The sequence below is a fragment of the Cavia porcellus genome, unplaced genomic scaffold (genome assembly GCF_034190915.1).
Source record: "Cavia porcellus strain 051 isolate PalLab524CR breed Dunkin Hartley unplaced genomic scaffold, mCavPor4.1 scaffold_23, whole genome shotgun sequence".
NCBI classification, from domain to species: domain Eukaryota; kingdom Metazoa; phylum Chordata; class Mammalia; order Rodentia; family Caviidae; genus Cavia; species Cavia porcellus.
Genome location: NW_026947506.1, coordinates 2777618 through 2781507, shown reverse-complemented (window position 1 = coordinate 2781507; position 3890 = coordinate 2777618). Strand labels below are relative to the sequence as shown.

Genomic DNA, 3890 nt, shown 5'->3' with positions numbered 1-3890 from the left:
TCCATAAGGCCACCTTCCTACGCCCAGTCATACCCTCCACCCTGTGGAAGGAAGGCTCTGGGCGTTCTCCTTGACCATCCCAGGGGCGTCCATGTGGCTGCACGGCTCAAGGGCATTGGTCTTTTCCAAGCCGGCCTTGCCTCTGTTTCAGTAACCTCTGCTAAATTGGAGTATGCATGCTTCTCTAGCTAATGTTAAGTTGCTTTTTTTGGAAATCTTCCCCAGGTCTCTAAAACACAGGTAATTATTTGTTCAGCTAAGCTTTACATTTAGTAAAATTTTAAGGTACTTTTGAATTGACATATGGGCCAGGTTAAGATATTGAGAAAGAAGGGCTGTTTAATGTTATTACCTTTTCATAAAAACAAAGGATATTTGAACCCAGAATATACAAAGGATGAGACAGTTAAACAAAGAATGTATCTTTAACCTTAATATGCTTTATTTAGTAAAAGTGATAATAATAATTCAGATGATGGGCTGTGGTCTGGGAATTAGTATTCAGGAGATGTTGGTACATATTTGTAGGGTCCCATAGGGAATTTGCCTGGAACCCTGCATGGATGCTCTGGTGGTTGGTCCTTGGCCAGTCTAGGTGGGGATCTTACATCAACAAGAGGTTTTCATATTCTCAGCATTAAAAATAATCAACTCTTGATTGAAATTCACATTCAATTTATCAGGACATGTTTTAACTTTATTGTTTGGTTGTAGGGAACAAATCATTTTTTTCCCCAAAAGAGAATGTTGATTTTAAGTAATACGTAGCCTTATCCTGAAGTTGCCCCAGAAATAATTAGTGCTGTTTATTTCACAGATTCCCACTTATGCTCTTATTGTACAAACACACACACACACACACACACACACACACACACAATGCTGAGCATAACAAAGTATTTTTACTTAAAATTATTTGCTGTGAGTTCCAGTCTTCAGAATTGAGCTCTCTAAAAAGTTTATTATGTTAATTCCAAAGGAAAAGAAAATTAATTATCCGGGTCAATGGTAGAAAAAATATAATTTATCTTAAAATTATTATATCTATAAGGATTGGTACGTGTCTAGAAACATCTGTGCTGCAAAATTCAGGGATAGTGTTACTTTCCTTAAGGAATCAGACATATACAAGAAAAGGTCTCAAGATAGTATTTACTTGGAAGGTTGGTGATAGAATATTCTTATATTCTAAAGGCCAACTTTAATGATTACACTAAATAATAAGCATACTTATTCATGTAGAATTAAGGCAAATCTTGCATTTTTATCCTCTGGCTGCAGATCTCCCTGTGAACTAATTCAGCATTTATTCCTCCAGATTCCCAGGAGAAAACAATGTTAGACCACACTCATTTCTTCATGCCAAGTCTCAGGTCACGGTCCAGGCTGTGCTGTACCATCTTTGCAGGAAAGACTCATCACTGGTTCAAATAGAATAAAGAATCCCACAGGGCGAAAAAAGGCAACCTAAAGGCCAAAGGACCATTCAGAAAGAGCCCTTCAGAAGGGCTGTGGGCAGGCCAGTAGTGTAAATTCCGTAGTCAAGTGTAACGGTCTCAGTCCTTATCGGGCATCGTTTTAAACTCCTCCAGGCCTTACCTGTGAGATCTGCTGTGCTCTTAAACAGAAACTGTCTTGATTTGCTGTTCTTGCTCCAGTTATGTGTGGAATCCTACTGAGATCATAATGAAGATGAGTCTAGAAAAGACTCATTACATAGGACTGAATTAGATTGACCTGACCTATTCCATCAGGAAAAACTTAAAAAAAATTTTTAATGTATTTACTTATTGTAAAGAGGTTAAAAACAAACCAAATAAAATAGAACAAAGCCAAACAAAATAAAACAAAACAATGAAAGTGATACAGGACTTCAAAACAAGGTAACAGGGAATCAACAAGGCTACCATAATACACCTTGTTATCTTCAAAATAGCTGCCCACACCATCAGACATAATAAAGCTAAACCGAATAAAACAGAATAAAACCAAACAAAACAGAGCAATCAAAACAAGATGACAGGAAATCAACAGTGGCTACTATAATGAATCTTGCTATCTTAAAAATAGCTGCGCAGACCATCAGACATAGCCATGCAAAATTAACCAAACCATAAGAACTAAGTTGAAATTTCAGGCTGGTGACTTCTAGTTTCTTTTTTTTTTTTTTTTTTGTCTTTTTCCTTTTTATCGGTACCCGGGATCGAACTCACGACTGCCTGCTTGCAAGGCAGGCGCTTATGCCGCTGAGCTAAATCCCCAGCCCCGTGACTTCTAGTTTCTACTATGTCTCTGTCTCCTGAACTTGCTCTGGGTGGACTGGGGGGCTGAGACTGTGTTCTGCTCCTTCATCTCAACATCTTCCTGTGTTTCTCCGAATCAGCCCCTTGCTGCACCCTGGGATTGGTCTAGGTACCTGTGTTCCTCTGATCTGAGGTTCCCGGGGTCTCAGAGAGGCACGAGGTGTTGGTTCACCAGTGCTCCCCTCATGGCAGAGGGCCTTGGATTGTGGCTTCTTCTCTGGGCTGCAGTGGGCTCACTGAGTGATCGGGGCTCACTGAGTGATCGGGCCTCACTGGGGTAGAGCCTTGGTGTATAGCCTCCTCTCTGGGTCCTCCCTGGACTCACTCTGTGTCTCTGGGCTCACTGCAGGCAGAGGCTTGAGTCTTGGCTTCTCCAGGCCCACGCTGGTCTCTAAGCTATTTCTTTGTAAAGAATGGACTGTTGCATTTCCAAAGTTCTGAAATGGTCAACAGCCCCTAGAAAGACTTCTCTTTTGCTCCTAGAAAGACTTTTCTCCTGTTTGAAACCAGCAGCTACAGCACACTACTGGCCTTGATTCAGGACCACAGAAAAGACTTTTAACTGATCAATCCCCTTAAAACAACTTTGGTGAGTCAAGCCTAATAATGGTAATGATCTTGTAATCCTTGAAATAAATGCATAAACTAAATGGTCTTAGTTGCTTTTCTGGGACAAATTGCAGACCCCCACAGATTAAAGGAGCAGAGGTTCCTGTAGGCTCACTGTTGGGAGAGGTCTCAGCCCATGGTTTCCTGGTTACAAGGTGGGGTAATACGCCAGAGGACCGTACAGTGGAGGAGCAGCCCACCTCAGGGCAGACAGACAGGAAAGAAGCAGCAGCAATAGCAGCCTCCTTTCCCTTCGTCCCATCCAGGCCACCCACACCCAGGCGAGACTTTCCGCTATCCCTACCCAGATCTGCACTAAACACATTAGTAGACAGTTCAGTGCCACACACCCTTAATTCCAGCATCCCATACCCTACATCCGGCCAGTTCTCAAAGCACCACCTATGAGCACAGGAGGCTTTGGGTGGACATCTAGAGATGGAGCATAACATAAATAAATTGAATTTTCAAAGTATACACAAATTGAAAAGGATGTGCTAACCGTATCATATATGTTCACTAATGTACATCTAGCTGTTGAAAGTATATTTTCCTGCTTTATCAGTTAGGATAGTATTTGCTTTAGGAGACACCACAAGACAAGTTTTGCAAGGAATTTGGGTAAGCTTTTCTTTTAAAATTTTACAAGTTAGGAAACATAAGAACTGAAAAATTTGTGAGTTTATGTAGGCATTAAAAACTATCCTTCATCCTATAATTAATATAATGGTCACACCCCAGTGTTAACCCTAATGGAGGGAAATGTGGTGCAGCGTGTATATTGCATATACACAAGATTGACAGGGAGTGAAGTTGGTTTTGCAGCTCAAGGGTGTTGCTGAGTGGCTGTATAAACTTGGACAAGATGGAAAAGGATTAGCAAGAAATGCCCTTTGCTGAGTTTCTATGCTGGATATATTAAAAACAGGCACAAAGTCACTGCATGACAATGTTTTATTGGAGAAAACACTGGTATAT

General features: G+C 41.0%; 1 pseudogene; it reads right to left on the bottom strand.

The window, feature by feature from the left end:
- Nucleotides 1-2697: 2697 nt before the first annotated feature.
- On the bottom strand, nucleotides 2698-2850 carry LOC111755717 (small nucleolar RNA SNORA2/SNORA34 family; annotated as a pseudogene).
- Nucleotides 2851-3890: the final 1040 nt, after the last annotated feature.